The 18,530-nt window shown below is 44.3% G+C and overlaps 1 protein-coding gene and 3 non-coding genes across 4 annotated transcripts in view; 3 read left to right on the top strand and 1 right to left on the bottom strand.

Annotated features, from left to right (window-relative positions):
- The window catches only part of LOC120986551 (CD276 antigen-like), a 61,368-nt gene extending 45,050 nt beyond the window's left edge, over window positions 1-16,318 (top strand). The window contains exon 4 of the mRNA XM_040415188.1: window positions 15,949-16,318. The gene's annotated coding sequence lies outside the window, so the exon portion shown is untranslated. The remainder of the gene's footprint in view (window positions 1-15,948) is intronic.
- Window positions 495-576, top strand: TRNAL-AAG. Its single transcript has one exon. It is a non-coding gene; the product is annotated as a tRNA-Leu (tRNA).
- On the bottom strand, window positions 15,097-15,168 carry TRNAP-UGG. Its single transcript has one exon. It is a non-coding gene; the product is annotated as a tRNA-Pro (tRNA).
- Window positions 16,319-17,804: 1,486 nt separating the features above from the next.
- Window positions 17,805-17,886, top strand: TRNAL-AAG. The gene has a single exon. It is a non-coding gene; the product is annotated as a tRNA-Leu (tRNA).
- The last annotated feature ends 644 nt before the right edge of the window (window positions 17,887-18,530 follow it).

An 18,530-nucleotide genomic window follows, 5' to 3' on the forward strand; every position in this document is an offset into this window, starting at 1 on the left:
TGACGTCCATTGAATGGGTCAGTGTGCGATTCGTAAAAAAGGTGGATTGGATACGGACCCAAAATACAGTGGTGTGACTGAGGCCTAGATCTGTAGGTTAAACATCCATGAGGCAGGAGGCTTCTATTACTGGTCACAATAGGCCTGAGATCTACTCTGAGGTGTTGTCCTCCCGGTACAGCCCACCTATAAGGGGACATCCAGGATTAGGAAAAATAGAACAGCGCCCCCCCCCCTTTTGCGTGGATTGTGTCTGGTATGGCAGCTCAGTCCAGGCTGCAATACCAAGTCCAGCCTGCGGAGACAAGGGGCGCTGAGTCTGGAATTTCTAATAATCCTGGTGAAATTTGTTGTGTGAGATGAAGATTACAACGGGGTCCAGCTCTGACATCACAACCTCCCACAACTGCTCCAAAATCCCTGCCCTGCTAAATGCTTTTTAGGTTTTAATGATGTTAAATCCAGAACAGTGTGTTGACAAAGGTTTTTCCACAGGTAGCGTGGCCGAGCGGTCTAAGGCGCTGGATTAAGGCTCCAGTCTCTTCGGAGGCGTGGGTTCAAATCCCACCGCTGCCAGAAATGTTTTTGGATTCTGAGAAAACATTTAGAGCAGTTCAGATCTGACACAACCATGTGATTGCAGGATGACAAATTCTTAAAGGGAGTGTCCCACGTAAAATGTTCTACATTTTCCAAACCAGACCCTGGATGTGAAGACTTTTGCAATTAAATGTCATTAAAATTTACTATGGCCACTGAGCTTTACACTGAAATCCATCTGTATAACGCCACCCGCTGTTTGTTCTTTTTCTAAATTCTTTGTCCTGCTCACTGAGATGGACGCACATGCTCAGTTCTATCCTTCAAATGCCACCAGCTGCAGTAGAAAGGACACACCCCTTAAAAAAGTGCACACCCCCTAAGCTACCAGCTTGAAATCACGCTAGCAGAGTAATTGGAGCAATGAATATGAAGATCTCTGGATCCATGTGAGGTGCAGGGCTTTGTTAGAATGAGGTTGTCATCTACTATATGATGTCTGATTAAAATTTTTACATTAATCATGGGACACATCCTTTAAAAGAATTTCGAGGAACACTTCAGGAAGCAATCTGTTATCCCTTGTACACACCGGTCTGACGTCTGTCTCTGGCTCTCTTCGTGCACTGCCCCTCAAGCCCTGTAGTCTGTAAGGTTTATGTGGAATGTTCCTTTAAGGGGAAAAAATAAATCCATTTTTACATTGAAAACTAGCCACTAGGTGGCAGTATGTTAATAAATAATTTTCAATTTTTTTAAATAAAATATAAATTATTGCTAGCTTTCCTCATAGTCCAATAGCTCAGGTTGTAGTTCTGCTCTTCCCAGTAGTGTAGCTGAGCAGTTTCAGGTGCTGGATTCAGTCTCTTTGGGGGGGTGGATTTGAATCCCACCTAGGGTTACCATCTCACCGGCTACGCCAGTAATTGCTTTCTGCAGGTATTTTCCTATAAGGACTGTTACTAATGAGCACTTCCATTGTGGGGCGCTTATTAGTACGGCATTTACACCCCCCCCCCCCATTTCTGTTTATTAAAAAATAAATAACTCACCTCCTCTTTTTGCTCAGGACAGGAGCTGCGAGACGTCATCACTCTGGAGCGAAGGGGGAAGAGAAGGGGGCATCACAAATGGGGGCATTATTAATTCTAGGGAGCACTAATGGAGGCATTATTATTACCGAGGGCAATAATGGGGGCATTACTATTACTGGGGGGCACTATTAATACTGTGGGGCACTAATGGAGGCATTATTATTACTGGGGGGCACTATTAATACTGGGAGGCACTAATGGGGGCATCATTAATTATGAGGGGCACTAATAGGGGAATTTTTAATTCTGAGGGGCGCTAATGGGAGCATTACTACTACTGGGGGCACTAATAGGGGTATTATTAATTCTGGGGGCCCTAATGGAGGCATTACTATTACTGGGGGTACTAATGGGGCATTATTAATTCTGAGGGATGCTAATGGTGACATTATTAATTCTGGGGGCACTAATGGGGGCATTATACATTCTGGGGGGCACTAATGAAGGCATTTATATTACTGGGTGTCAGTAATGGGGGCATTATTAATACTGGGAGCCACATTGTGACATAGTGACTTGACACCTGTTATAGTCCACGCCCCCCACAGCCACGCCCCCTTTGGGGTGTGGCTTAACTTGGCCAGTATTTTTGTTGGGAAAGTTGGCAACCCTAATCCCTCCCCTTCCATAACTATCTCTTTCTCTCATCAGTTTGTACTTTTCTGTGTTGACGCCCACTTTGCAGTAAGACCTTGGCGGACAGCTGCTTGCTCTTCTTCCATTTCCTTCCATGCTTCCAGTGATCCGATATCTACAACCTGCATTTGCCTTGTGTAACTGATATTCACCAGTCGTCCAGTAGGGGGCAATAGAATGACACATAACGCTCACTGACCTAGACTAGAAACCTCCAGCTGCTGTGATGTGTCTCAGTGTAAGGCCTCGTTCAGGGGGCTGTAAGATATCCACATATCCCAGGCCCTTGTACCTGGTGACGGTGCTAGAAGGTAAGAAGACCCCTGACTGTCTCTGTACTTACTGCAGTCTCTGACTGTCACTGCACATCCACCGGGTGTGGAGACAGAAGACTCCTCTGGGTGACTTTTTCCGTAATGGAAAGTTCTGCAGCTTTCTAATGTATGTTATGCGTCGATTCCTCACCATTTGCAAGATCTCTGCTTGCAGTCAGTGAATGCGGACATTCTGTTTCACACGCCAAGACTGATTCTGTGTTCTGCTCCCACAGCCGCCATGGAGGGCTCTGATGCAGGGCGCTTCTCTCTATTTGAGGGCAGGTTTTCAGTCTCATTGACAGTAAGCAGGGGTCTTAAAATCCGTGAGGAATCAATACAAAACAGTTTCTTTCTTAGAGAGTGGCCGAGCTTTAAAGTTTGAGAAGATTAAGTAGTAATTGTGCTTTATTTCTACAGAACACCTTAAAAATGACCTATCTGATCGGTGGGGGTCCGACACCCTGCATCTCTGCCGGTCGGCTGTTTGGGGGTAGCTCTGGTCCCGACCACTGTGTAGTGGATGGAGCTGGTTACTATTCACTTCAATGGGAGCAGCCCTGCAGTACCAGCTCCATCCACTACAAAAAGGATGGCGCTGTTTAGTTCCAGCGTTCGAGCAAACAAACCGGATTTGGGGGTGCGGGGTGTCAGACCTGTGTCAGTCAGATGGCGGTAGCCTGTCCTGAGGATAAGTTGTCACTTTTGTTAACCTGACACTGTCGTAAATGTCGTTACATTGTGACAGGTAAGGTCCAGGGCGTCGTGTTTTTCGATGTTATCATTTCTGCGATATCATATAGCCTTCCACTAAACTTCCCTGAGGGTGGAGTAAAAGGACTGACGATTGGGGAGAACCGACGAGCAGAGCGCGGTCTATTCACAAACGTTTAATAAAAAGTTTAACAAAAATTTTCATTATACAAAAAAATGTGCACAATGAGCGACATAAGCACGAAACCCCCTAAATGATCCCCAAATAGTGCAGACCCCTGAATACAGACCCTTCATCAGCCCCTCTACACAAATACAGACCCCAAAAAGGAAAACAGACCCCAGATGAGACCCCTTCACTCGCTTCATCTCTGTTCTCTGGGGTGAGGACCTCTGGCCATGTGACCTTGTATGTCTGGTCCTTCAATATTAGCAAGCACCAAACCTCCTGATAGTCCATATACGCCATGGACACATTCTCGGCAGAACCGTAATATCCATGCCCCCCTTACCCCTAGTTCACTACAAAATCTGGTGGGAGAAAGGCAGAGGGGAGACCCACGGCAATTTACAATGGTATCTGCACCCAGGGGATGAAGCCACAATGGAAATTAGCGCCACTTTCAGGAGGCTAAGTGCAGGTGCACCACTTGGCATGGAGATGAGGTTGGAAGATTTATGATGGGTGGAAAACAGTATGTTATATACTAACACGTAACATCGTCCCTTTAAAGGGAACCTGTCATCAACATTACGTTGACCTCTCTGAGAGCAGCATAAAATAGTGACAGAAATGCTGATCTCAGTGATGTTTCATTTATGAGCTAAAAGTAAGTGGTTGCCGAGAACCAGCATCATAACCATTGCAGCCCAGGCCTGGAAAAGAGTCAAATCTTGAGAAAAGTCCTGGTTATTCCTATCTCCTGCTCTCCCCGCCCATCCGCTGACTATTGGCAGTTTTCTCCTAGATAGAAAGAGAGAAAACTAGGTAGAAGACTGTCAGTCATCAGCAGGTGGGCAGGAGAGCAGGAATTTATGAATAACCAGGACTCTTCTCAGGTGGCTGTGACTCTCTTCCAGGCCCAGTCTGCAATTATTGTGATGTTGGTTCTCGACAACCAATTACATTTAACTTTTAAATGACAGACCGCTGAAATCAACTCACCTGTCTCTACTTTATTCTGCTGTTAGTATGGGCAGCATAGAGTTGATGACAGGTTCCCTTTAAGTAAACAGTTACTATGCAGAAATATCCTGTATGCTGAGCTTCATGGACCTTCCCAGCATTTCTCACCTTACGTGTCACTGCTCAGCTGTAGCCGTGAATTTCTAGTCTTGTGTAATAGTCACATAGTAACACATAGTAAAACACTCAAGTCCCTGAAGTTCAGCCGATAGATCAGTTATATAACATTGTTCCATTCATTATACACCTCAATCCCATATCAGATAATGGGTGCACGGACACCCATGTCCTTCCACGTTTTTTGCAGGCGCATTAAAATTAATGGGTCCCAAGATACAGACGTGTGTGAGCCCTCACTTCTGGGTGTATAACTACTATATTCCCTTAAGTCCCACCAGCAGCACAGATGGGGTCAACTACCCCCCATGGACTGGTAGGACGGCAGAATTTTAATGAGCCCAAAAAAACAATAATAAAGATTTACACCCCTACAAAAGGAGGGGACACCCCCCAGCCCACTGTGTTCTTTTCTGTCCTCCGGACAAGTGGACTGGCGGTTCCCCCTCCTTACTTTGGGGGAAGATTTTTTTCATTTTTGTTTTTTCTTTCAGTGTTTAGCCCCTCTTATTTTACTATCCGGGGCTCCTGTTCTTGCTTACCTTCCCTCCCTTTTTTTCAGCAGGTTTCCTTGGATAGTGCGGCGCTCCGGTCTCTGCGGTGGGCGCTGCCATCACCGGAAGTGACGTCAGCCTCTCCGGCGTCACTTCCGGTTCTCGGCTGCCGCCGAGAATCTATTTCCCTGCCTGTATTTTGTAGCTATTCTAGCCGCTTTGGGGGGGAAGGGTACTAGCCTAATGGCATATTTAACATAGGATGTATAATCTTTACATTTTAGGATCTAGATCTTAGATCCGCCTGGGGGCAGGATCTCCACCCATGGGCGGAGCTCCGCCTATTTAAGGAGCCTCTTTGCTCTTAGTCTTTCTCTGGCAGCACACGCTTATTGTTAGCTAGCTCCCAGAGCCCAGTAGTACTCAGTACTTCGTTTTGCTGAAATCCATTTTTTTGGTTCTTCCTGCTACGTCGCTCGGTGGGCTTCTGCCTACGTTCCTTTTCTTTGATGTCGTTTCCCTTGTCAGAATTTACTAATTCTCTGTTTTTTTGCAATCGATGACTTCACCTAAAGACCCGGAGACCCGTAAATCGGTCTCAAAAAGGAAACACCTGGCCTGTTTTGACTGCAGCACGCTTCTGGTCGACAATTGTCCTTTTTCAAGATGCAAGGGTTGCCGTAGATCCCAGTCGGCCATGGAACCCACCATGCAAGAAATGTACCAGTGGGTCAAGGGATATGTGGATGAATCCATCAAAGGCGTGGTTATCCTTCTGGATGAGAGGATTTCTGCTCCTATTCAGGCTCCTATGGATACCTCCGCGCCCGTTGAGAGACCCGCTGCAATTTCCTTGCTTTCTTCCTCTTCAGATGAAGAGGAGTTAACATCATGTTTTTTCCCTCCAGAAAAGACACAGAAATTGTTAAAGTCCATCAGGTCGGGGGACAATGATGTTGACCCTGGGGAGTCCTCCGATCCCGCCGGTCGGGCACAGCGTGTCTTTAAGGTGGATGAGACCCTTCTTTCCGTTATGCGGATAGAATGGAAGAAGCCTGAGAAGGGTCCGGTCCTGACTAAGAAATTCAGGACCATGTTTCCCATGGCTAACTACTTGGTGGAATCGTGGGGTTCCGTTCCCAAGGCGGACATGGCTATTGCCAAATTGTCCAAACGTACTCTGGTCCCAGCAGGCAATGGGTCTAGTCTGCAAGACCCCCTTGATAGGAGGGCAGAGTGCACATTAAGAAGAGGCTACTCTGCAGCTGCAGCCTCCGCGTCTACCGCTATCGCGGCCACCGAAGTTTCATCCTTCCTCCGTTCCCGTCTGAATCAAATTCAGACGGATGTTGACCAGAGACTTTCTAGAGATGACATCCTGGCCGCATTTAAAACCGTCAATTTAGCGACAGACTTTCTGTGCGACACTGCACAGTTACAACTGAAATTAGCAGCCAAGTCCATGGCCCTAGTTTCTGCAGCCCGCAGGCCCTTATGGCTTAAACCATGGGTCGCGGATAACACTTTAAAATATAATTTGTGCAGTCTCCCCTTTGAGCCAGACCGCTTGTTCGGCTCAGAATTAGACAAGATTATGGAGGGTGTCATGAGTTGCAGGTCCCAGGAGAGACCTCTGCGTCGTCAATCAAAAACATACAGCAATACGGTACAGTCACAACAGAGTTTATTGCACAAATAGAATCCAAGGAGGGAAACACAGGGAAATTGAGAGCTCTATGTACCATCCGCACAGTGGGAGAAAACCCCCCACTGCGCCACTGTCTAGTAGTACTCCAGAGGGGCGTGACTAAGCAACTCCTGGTATTCACTAGGGCCCCAGATGGTATGCCTAGGCTTTGCCGCAGGGAGTTGCCAGGGTCCACTCTGGAGTGTGAACTAGACAGTGACAACAGGAGCAAACGGACAACAGGTTCCAGAAGGTACCGACGGTACATAGGCAAACATAATAAACAGGCAAATACAAGCAGGCAACTAAAAACACAAGCAGGAGTTCACGCAAGGGAACAGGAGTGGCAATGAGCAGAGAAGGACTATCTCCACCAGTGGTATACTGCGTGGCCTTGCCCATAGCACTCTGCAGCAAGGCACGCTGCAGCAAGGGCTTGCTGAACAGAGACATATGGATACACACAAGGTGACTCAAACATAACTGGCAAAACAGATAACAGAAACACAGGAAAAAAGACGGCAATGAACCAGTAGGAAACCCAAAGAGCACAGACAGACACGGATCCCATGGGTCAGCAGCATGGGAGAGTGAGTACAAACTAGGAGCAGGACAAGACAACACACACCAGGAGAGCTGACCCAGAACTGAGGAAACCTCAGCCTTATATACAGGTTCCATAGGTGCAGCAGAGAGGCCACACCCATGGAGCAGACAGAGAGGATTAACTCCAGATAGGAACACAGGGGAGTTAACCCATAAAGAATCACAAAGAACACACAGAAACTTCAGCGAGGAGCGCCAAACGAGCCAGGATGGAAGGTCACAGCCAGAGATAGTGGCTGTGACAGAGGGCCTCTCTGATAAGAAAGGGAAAAGTCTTCCCTAGCAGCCCTTTCGGGGACGGGGCAGACAGGATCATTGTGGTAGGTCGGGCCAACAAGCCAGAGCGCGTAGAGACTGGGGGGCACAGCGAAGAAATTCAAAGCGCCCTCGCAGAGGAGCTAGGGAGGCTAAGCCCTCCTGACTATGGGCCTCTCAGAGGCTCTTGGATATTACCCGCTACTCCTGCCATCCTTCCGGAATATTTTCAGGTACCTTGTCCCCTTGTACCTGTCGGGGGGCGTCGTTCAAGGAAATTTTGGCCCAGAAAATTCCGGACCCTTGGGTCCTAAAGGTCATATCCGAGGGCTACCTAATAAATCTCAAATCGCCTCCCCCAAACAGATTTGTCATCAATCAGCGCTTACTACCCGCCAAACAGGCGATTCTGGAGGCTTACGTCCAGGACTACATCCTCAAGGGCGCTCTGGAGGAGGTTCCGGCAGAAGAGCGGGGCTTAGGGATCTATTCTCCGTTTTTTCTAGTTTCCAAAAAATCCGGAGATCTCCTGATGATCATCGATTTGAGATTTTTCAATCGATTTATAAGGAAGACAAAGTTTTGCATGGAAACTATCAGGTCAGTGATCCACGTTCTCAACTCGGGAGACGTGATGGCTACCCTGGACCTCAAGGATGCATATATTCATATCCCCATCCATCCTGCTTCCCGAAGGTATCTCAGGATTGCGGTCCAGGTCTCGGGGGTCCTCAGGCACCTTCAGTTCGTCGCTTTACCTTTCGGGATTTCCTCTGCTCCTATCACTTTCACCAAGGTGGTGGTTTCGGTGGTGGCAGCTTTGAGGCTTCAAGGGCTGACCATAATTCCTTATCTGGACAATTGACTCCTAAAAGCCTCTTCGGTTCCAGTCCTTACCCACCATCTTCATTTAGCCATCTCCTTTCTGCTCCGCCTAGGATGTATCATCAACTGGTAGAAGTCGAACGTGAGCCCGTCGACTTCGGTAACCTATCTAGGTTTCATAGTCGACTCCGTTGGGATGTCCCTCCAGTTGACTCCAGAAAGAAGAGCTCGGATTCTAGACCTGGCAAGGTTCCTTTCGGTTCCTCGTCGAGTTCCCATTCGGACTCTCATGAAGACGTTGGGGCTCATGTCAGCGTCTGCGGATGCAGTCCCTTGGGCTTTGTGGCACCTCCGCCCTCTACAATCGGAGGTCCTTGCCAAATGGGATGGCAGCCCTGCCGGGCTGAAATTCCCTATGCTCCCTGTCTCGTCAGACTCGAACCTCCCTGAGATGGTGGTTTCATCTCCCCGGGGGAAAGTCTTTTACCCAGCCATCCTGGATTATATTGACAACGGACGCGTCCCAAGTAGGCTGGGGCGCTCACCTAGACAATTCCTCTTTCCAGTACAGGGGACTTGGTCTCCTCAGGAGCGACTACTTTCTTCCAATCTCCGTGAGATTTTGAGCTATCCGGCTAGCCCTCCTTCACTTCGCCCCCCGAATTCGGGGCAATGGCAGTGAAAGTACAGTCAGACAACATGACTGCAGTCCTCTACATCAAAAAGCAGGGAGGCACAAGATCTCTACCCCTCCTTTCGGAGATCGGGGTAATTCTTCGGTGGGCAGAGTCGAACCTTTCCCACCTGTCTGCCACCCACATTCGGGGTTCCTGCAATATAATCGCGGATCGCCTGAGTCGCGGTCTGCCGACGATGGAATGGTCCCTACATCCGGAGATATTCAGGCAGATAGTCCTCAGGTGGGGTTTGCCAGAAGCGGATCTCATGGCAACAAGGTTCAACGCCAAGGTGGAGAGGTTCTGCTCCCTTTACAGCGAGCACAACCCCATGGCGATAGATGCTTTGTCGATACCGTGGAGGTTCAGGCTGGCTTACATCTTCCCTCCCTTTTCCATGATACTGAGGGTATTGATGAAAATCCGTCAGGATCAGGCCTCAGTGATAGCCATCATACCGTTTTGGCCCAAGAGATCCTGGTTTACCCAGCTCATTCAGATGAGAGTCGGGGACATTATTGGAGGCTCCCCCCACAGCAGATCCTAAAGTCGTGGGACACTCACCTCTGCCCAGATCTGCACAGGTTCAACCTGACAGCCTGGAGTTTAATCAGTCACTTCCCAGAATAGAAGGGCTTTCTGAGTCGGTCCTGAGAACATTATCGCATTCAAGAGCAGAATCAACCAAGAAAGTGTACTCCAGGATCATGAGAATCTTCTCGTCATGGTGTGCTTCGAACCAGGTGGCGTTTGCAGATCCGCCCCTCTCTGCGTTACTTCAATTCTTGCAAGACGGTCTTGACAGAGGCCTTGCTCTATCTACTTTGAAGGCCCAAATTGCTGCCATTTCGGCGTGTCTCAACAGGCCCTATTCTCGGGACCCACTCATCAAACGATTCCTAATAGTAGTTATATTCCTGTACATAGGAGAAGTATTATAGTAGTTATAGTCATGTACATAGGAGCAGAATTATAGTAGTTATATTGTTGTACATAGGAGCAGTATTATAGTAGTTATATTTGTGTACATATGAGCAGTATTATAGCAGTTATATTCTTGCACATAGGAATAGTATTATAATAGTTATATTGTAGTACATAAGAGCAGTATTATAGTAGGTAAATTCTTATACATAGTAGGCATTATTATAGTAGTTATATTCTTGTACATAGGGGCAGTATTATAGTAGTTATATTCTTGTATATATTCCTATGTGCAAGATTATAACTGCTATAATACTGCTCATATGTACACAAATATAACTACAATAATACTACTCCTATTTACAAGAAAATAACTACTATAACACTGCTCATATGTACAGGAATATAACTGCTATAATACTGCCTCCTATGTACAAGAATATAACTACTATAATACTGCTCCTATGTACAAGAATATAACTACTTTTATACTGCTCATATGTACAGGAATATAACTGCTATAATACTGCTCCTATGTACAAAGATATAACTACTATAATACTGCTCCTATGTACAAGAATATAACTACTATAATACTACTCCTATTTACAAGAATATAACTACTATAATACTGCTCATATGTACACAAATATAACTACTATAATACTGCTCCTATGTACAAGAATATAACTACTATAATACTGCTCCTATGTACAAGAATATAACTACTATAATACTGCCTCCTATGTACAAGAATATAACTGCTATAATACTGCTCCTATGTACAAGAATATAACTACTATATTAATACTCCTATGTACAAGAATATAACTGCTATAATACTGCTCCTATGTACAAGAATATAACTACTATAATACTGCTTCCTATAAACAAGCAGTGATTGCCAGTTTGCATTGTTCGCCCGCAAACATATGCAGGCTGCCATCTTTTTTAACAAGTCCGGCGAGGCACAGGTAAGCCTTTACCTGTGCCACGAGCCGGTCTGAAAACAAATGCGGTCACCGGGAGCAGGCAGTTCCGAGAACAGCCCGATGAAGGCCCCCGGTGGCTGTTCTCGGAACTGCCTGCTCCCGCTGACCACGCTTGTTTTCAGACCGGCTCGCGCACAGGCACAGGTAAGGGCTTACCTGTGCCTCGCCAGACTTTTAAAAAAATATGGCAGCCCGCATATGTTCGCGGGTGAACAATGCGAACTGGCCATCACTGTAAACAAGAATATTACTACTATAATACTGCTCCTATGTACAAGAATATAACTACATAAATACTGCTTCCTATAAACAAGAATATAACTACTATAATACTGCTCCTATGTACAAGAATATAACTACTATAATACTGCTCCTATGTACAAGAATATAACTACTTTAATACTGCCCCCTATGTACAAGAATATATCTACTATAATACTGCCTCCTATGTACAAGAATATAACTACCATAATACTGCTCCTATGTGCAAGAATATAACTACTATAATACCGCTCCTATTTATAAGAATATAACTACTATAATACTGCTCATATGTAGACAAATATAACTACTATAATACTGCTCCTATGTACAAGAATATAACTACTATAATACTGCCCCCTATGTACAAGAATATATCTACTATAATACTGCCTCCTATGTACAAGAATATATCTACTATAATACTGCTCCTATGTACAAGAATATAACTACTTTAAACTGCTTATATGTACAAGAATATAACTACTATAATACTGCTCATATGTACAAGAATATAACTGCTATAATACTGCCTCCTATATACAAGAATATAACTACTATAATACTGCTCCTATGTACAAGAATATAACTACTTTAAACTGCTTATATGTACAAGAATATAACTACTATAATACTGCTCATATGTACAAGAATATAACTGCTATAATACTGCTTCTATATACAAGAATATAACTACTATAATACTGCCTCATATGTACAAGAATATAACTACTATAATACTGCTCCTATATACAAGAATATAACTACTATAATACTGCCCTTATGTACAAGAGTATAACTACTATAATACTGCAACCTATGTACAAGAATATAACCACTATAATATTGCCTCTTATATCTAAGAATATAACTGCTATAATATTTCTCCAATGTACAAGAATATAACTACTATAATACTGCTCCTATGTACAAGAATATAACTACTATAATACTGCTCCTATGTACAAGAATATAACTACTATAATACTGCTCCCATGTACAAGAATATAACTACAATAATACTACTCCTATTTACAAGAATATAACTACTATAATACTGCTCATATGTACACAAATATAACTACTATAATACTGCTCCTATGTACAAGAATATAACTACTATATTAATACTCCTATGTACAAGAATATAACTACTATAATACTGCTCCTATGTACAAGAATTTAACTACAATAATACTACTCCTATTTACAAGAATATAACTACTATAATACTGCTCATATGTACACAAATATAACTACTATAATACTGCTCCTATGTACAAGAATATAACTACTATATTAATACTCCTATGTACAAGAATATAACTACTATAATACTGCTCCTATGTACAAGAATATAACTACAATAATACTACTCCTATTTACAAGAATATAACTACTATAATACTGCTCATATGTACACAAATTTAACTACTATAATACTGCTCCTATGTACAAGAATATAACTACTATATTAATACTCCTATGTACAAGAATATAACTGCTATAATACTGCTCCTATGTACAAGAATATAACTACTATAATACTGCTTCCTATAAACAAGCAGTGATTGCCAGTTTGCATTGTTCGCCCGCAAACATATGCAGGCTGCCATCTTTTTTAACAAGTCCGGCGAGGCACAGGTAAGCCTTTACCTGTGCCGCGAGCCGGTCTGAAAACAAATGCGGTCACCGGGAGCAGGCAGTTCCGAGAACAGCCCGATGAAGGCCCCGGTGGCTGTTCTCGGAACTGCCTGCTCCCGCTGACCACGCTTGTTTTCAGACCGGCTCGCGCACAGGCACAGGTAAGGGCTTACCTGTGCCTCGCCAGACTTTTAAAAAAATATGGCAGCCCGCATATGTTCGCGGGTGAACAATACGAACTGGCCATCACTGTAAACAAGAATATTACTACTATAATACTGCACCTATGTACAATAATATAACTACAATAATACTGCTTTCTATAAACAAGAATATAACTACTATAATACTGCTCCTATGTACAAGAATATAACTACTATAATACTGCTCCTATGTACAAGAATATAACTACTATAATACTGCCCCCTATGTACAAGAATATATCTACTATAATACTGCCTCCTATGTACAAGAATCTAACTACTATAATACTGCTCCTATGTGCAAGAATATAACTACTATAATACCGCTCCTATGTACAAGAATATAACTACTATAATACCGCTCCTATTTATAAGAATATAACTACTATAATACTGCTCATATGTAGACAAATATAACTACTATAATACTGCTCCTATGTACAAGAATATAACTACTATAATACTGCCCCCTATGTACAAGAATATATCTACTATATTACTGCCTCCTATGTACAAGAATATATCTACTATAATACTGCTCCTATGTACAAGAATATAACGACTATAATACTGCTCCTATGTACAAGAATATAACTACTATAATACTGCCTCCTATGTACAAGAATATAACTACTATAATACTGCTCCTATGTACAAGAATATAACTACTATAATACTGCCTCCTATGTACAAGAATATAACTGCTATAATACTGCTCCTATTTATAAGAATATAACTACTATAATACTGCTCATATGTAGACAAATATAACTACTATAATACTGCTCCTATGTACAAGAATATAACTACTATAATACTGCTCCTATGTACAAGAATATAACTACTATAATCCTGCTCCTATGTACAAGAATATAACTACTATAATACTGCTCCTATGTACAAGAATATAACTGCTATATGTAACGGGGTGCCGAAGGCACACTCGGTCCCCCATTCGCCGCAGACCTGTTGCTTAGCTTTGGGAATGAGGATCTGTGTTTGACCTTGTTCCCAGGGCGGCTTTACTAGCTGGGTGGCTCCTTGCTCCTAAGTCTGCCTTGAGCGCCGAGCTGATCACTCGGTGCTCGACTGGTCGGTCTGTCGGTCATGTGACGCTGGCCACGTCACATGACCCTCACTCCCCACTATAAATACAGGCAGCCTGCTGGCCACAGATTGCCTGTTAATTTAGGTTCCTGGCAGTTGTTGGATACCTGTGTACTTACCTGATCCTGTCCCCTGACGATCCTCTGCCTGCTCTTCCTGTACTGCGCATCCTTCCTGGTATATTGACCTCGGCTTCCACCTGACTATTCTTTGCTTATCCCTCTGTACTGCGTTGTCCTCTTGGTTTTGGCCCGGTCCGTTCACTATCCGTTATTTGTCTTGTCTGTCCTTCCCGCACGTATACTAAGTTAGGGTCTGCCGTCCAGTTGACCCCTGTCATCAGGACTCGTGAGGCAAGTAGGCAGGGCCAGGGGTGAGGGTGGAGCGCAGTGGTCACTATCCTTTCCCCTGTGTGTGTGTGTACGTGACCGTTACACTATAATACTGCTCCTATGTACAAGAATATAACTACTATAATACTGCTCTTATGTACAAGAATATAACTACTATAATACTGCTCCTATGTACAAGAATATAACTACTATAATACTGCCCCCTATGTACAAGAATATAACTACTATAATACTGCTCCTATGTACAAGAATATAACTACTATAATTCTGCTCCTATATACAAGAATATAACTACTATAATACTGCTCCTATGTACAAAAGTATAACTGCTATAATACCACCCGCTACGTTCATGAATATAATTTACCACATATAAGGGTTTGACCAGTATACCAGTATATATATATCTATTAGCGGCACAATGCTGCAAGATATTAATAGAATCTCTGTCAGTATAAAGAAAACTAGGGCTCGTCCGGGATTTGAACCCGGGACCTCTCGCACCCAAAGCGAGAATCATACCCCTAGACCAACGAGCCAGCTGTAGGAAAGTTATAACAGGACTGTATATGAGCTTCACCACACTCGATTTCTAGGAAACAGAAAGACACCAGACGACAGCTGCACAGCCTGTCAGGTGTCTACACAGGAGTGTCATCTACTGAGCCGGGGACCAGCTACTTCCTGGGTCTGCATGGACAAGGTGGTTTTCCTCGCTTATCACGTGTGATACTGCCTGCTGGACTGTGTATCTAATCCTATGATGTGTGATACTGTCTGCTGGACTGTGTATCTAATCCTATCCTGTGTGATACTGTCTGCTGAGCCATGTATCTAATCCTATAATGTGTGAAACTGTCTGCTAAATCATGTATCTAATGCTATGATGTATGATACTGTCTGCTGAGCCGTGTATCTCATCCAATGATGTTTGATACTGCCTGCTGGACTGTGTATCTAATCTAATGATGTCTGATACTGCCTGCTGGACTTTGTATCTAATTCTATGATGTGTGATACTGCCTGCTGTACTGTGTATCTAATCCTATCCTGTGTGATACTGCCGGCTGAGATATATCTTAGTTTCTTGTTTGAACTGGTAGGTCTAGGCATTGCACAGTCACATTTACAATGATGTCTTCTCTTGCAGGGAATGATCACTCTCATGCTGTGTGGGAGCGTGTCCTGGCTGCGTGTCTGTTCCTGCTCGTCGTGGTTCTGTTCATGTTTCTTCCCTATTTCCTGTTCAGTAGACAGCAGTCCGGTCCATAAGGGATCCTGAGAGCCGCTCGCGCTGCTCACTCCTCCCTGGTGCTTACATCATGAGGACTGAAAGATGATGGCGCCCCCTTTGGTGACACAAACAATCCATGTGATTCACTTACTCGCAGGGGACAGACTCATTTTGTGAAATACTTACGGCACAATCTGCACTTTCCTCTTCCCTGGGTCCGGTCGGTGGCGCTCGTTTGGACATTCAGGAATCTTGCTTCGGTTGGATCGCTAATGGTGAACTGTGCTGCACCTTCTACCCGCCGGCTACCAAATCCTAAGTCTGAAAAGTTCTAGCTGCACAGTAATTTATTTCTCATGAAGTAGAAAAAATGGCTGACGGTGGCGGGGGCGTGCCTCCATATTTAGTTTCTAAGCTTTATATATGTTGTTCAGGTCATGGTCGACCGAGCTTTCGCAGAGTTTCCCATTGAATTAAAAAATATATATTTTCTGTAAAAATTGAGTTTTTTATATATTTTTTAAACTCTATTTAGATTTTCTTTTACTTTTTGTTTGGTCCCATAAAGCAGATGTACTGTTTTATGCTTAGTCCCCCACCCAAAAAACTGGTAAGTCATTCCCATAGACTTGTATTGAAATTCTATATATGACAGACAAATTGCAACATTGATTTTGTTTAGGCTGTGCTTCTCCACCCCACCCCCCACTAGAAGGTTCTTATTCAGTTAGAAACTGTATACAAGAAGAGCAGTCAGAACCCCTCGTTGTCTGCAGATATGAACCAGTGTTTAGTAGAAAAGACTCCAGCCTGCATGAGTAACCAGAAGAAGACGCTGAGATGGGGATACTTTGCTACAGATCCTGGTTCACCAGCCCTTTGGCCTGGGTACCAGCCTTTTGAGAGAGAGGGGACAGTACCTCAGGCCTTCCTCAGCCCAGAGCCTTCTGCTACCAGGAAGGAGACTGGAGAAGCTCAGTGCACCGCCTGTATTGTTTCGCACTTGAATTCCTCCAGTAAAGAAGCACACTGGTTTACTTCAGACCCTGATTCTCCCATTTCCTAGTGGGGTGCACCACGACATACGGAGATCAGCAACAAGGAGGGACACCTCAACGATGTCCAGGGGGCCTACCCAAACCCAGCCACTTCATATAAATACTGATAGATTCTACCCATTAGGGAACCGTAGACCTTTGTTAGGCCCCATCCTGTCTATTGCAGTGCCAGCCCCGGTGGTCATGTTGTGGGTGGAAAATGGGTGGGGCTTTTTTAATCTTCGCCCAGAAGTGGGCAATCCTGGATGGGTCTGGGGCTTCTGGAAGAACATAGGTAATAATGGTGATTTGACCCTAACCTCGTGCACACAGACGTTGCTGGTTTGTGGTCTATCCAACAAGAATTGGAGATGTTCTGTAATTTGTGATGCGGATAGCACAGTGATGGCCGCTGACGTCCATTGAATGAGTCCGTGTGCGATTTGTAAAAATGTAGGATTTGACACGGACCCAAAATACAGTGGTGTGACTGAGGCCTAGATCTGTAGGTAAAGCATCCATGAGGCAGGAGGCTTCTTTCACTGGTCACAATAGGCCTGAGATCTGCTCTGAGGTGTTGTCCTCCCGGTACAGCCCACCTATAAGGGGACATCCAGGATTAGGAAAAAGGGAACAGTGCCCCCTCCTTTGCATGGATTGTGTCTGGTATGGCAGCTCAGTTCAGGCTGCAATACCAAGTCCAGCCTGCGGAGACAAGGGGCGCTGTTTCTGGAATTTCTGATAATCCTGGTGAAATTTGTTGTGTAAGATGAAGATTACAACGGGGTCTAGCTCTGACATCACAACCTCCCACAACTGCTCCAAAATCCCTGCCCTGCTGAATGTTTTTTAAGTTTTAATGATGTTAAATCCAGAACAGTGTGTTGACAAAGGTTTTTCCACAGGTAGCGTGGCCGAGCGGTCTAAGGCGCTGGATTAAGGCTCCAGTCTCTTCGGAGGCGTGGGTTCAAATCCCACCGCTGCCAGAAATGTTTTTGGATTCTGAGAAAACATTTAGAGCAGTTCAGATCTGACACAACCATGTGATTGCAGGATGACAAATTCTTAAAGAGATTGTCCCACGTAAAAGGTTCTACATTTTCCAAACCAGACCCTGGATGTGAAGACTTTTGCAATTAAATGTCATTAAAATTTACTATGGCCACTGAGCTTTACACTGAAATCCATCTGTATAACGCCACCCGCTGTTTGTTCTTTTTCTAAATTCTTTGTCCTGCTCACTGAGATGGACGCACATGCTCAGTTCTATCCTTCAAATGCCACCAGCTGCAGTAGAAAGGACACACCCCTTAAAAAAGTGCACACCCCCTAAGCTACCAGCTTGAGATAACGCTAGCAGAGTAATTGGAGCAATGAATATGAAGATCTCTGGATCCATGTGAGGTGCAGGGCTTTGTTAGAATGAGGTTGTCATCTACTATATGATGTCTGATTAAATTTTTTACATTAATCATGGGACACATCCTTTAAAAGAATTTCGAGGAACACTTCAGGAAGCAATCTGTTATCCCTTGTACACACCGGTCTGACGTCTGTCTCTGGTTCTCTTCGTGCACTGCCCCTCAAGCCCTGTAGTCTGTAAGGTTTATGTGGAATGTTCCTTTAAGGG

The sequence above is a fragment of the Bufo bufo genome, chromosome 1, assembly GCF_905171765.1.
Source record: "Bufo bufo chromosome 1, aBufBuf1.1, whole genome shotgun sequence".
Lineage (NCBI taxonomy): Eukaryota > Metazoa > Chordata > Amphibia > Anura > Bufonidae > Bufo > Bufo bufo.